Source organism: Penaeus monodon, chromosome 33 (assembly GCF_015228065.2).
Source record: "Penaeus monodon isolate SGIC_2016 chromosome 33, NSTDA_Pmon_1, whole genome shotgun sequence".
Lineage (NCBI taxonomy): Eukaryota > Metazoa > Arthropoda > Malacostraca > Decapoda > Penaeidae > Penaeus > Penaeus monodon.
In genome coordinates this window covers 20,775,237-20,775,483 of record NC_051418.1, presented here as the reverse complement: position 1 = coordinate 20,775,483, position 247 = coordinate 20,775,237, and positions in this window count along the sequence as shown.

Below are 247 nucleotides of genomic sequence, written 5' to 3'. Positions count from 1 at the left end.
TGGGGAGGTTACAACTTACTAAAAAAAAAAGGGAAAAGGAGAGGAAGCAGATAAAACGAAGGGTTTGGTAAGGTAAAAAAGAATTGAAATACAGAAAAGAGAAACTAAAAAAAAATAAATGAACAAACGCATATGAAGGTTTAAAATGAGAACCGGTAAAACGGGAGATCGCTGAAATATATAGATGAAAAAAATCAGAATAATATCAAAAAACCTTAACAAAAATTGAAAAAGATGATTCTTTATT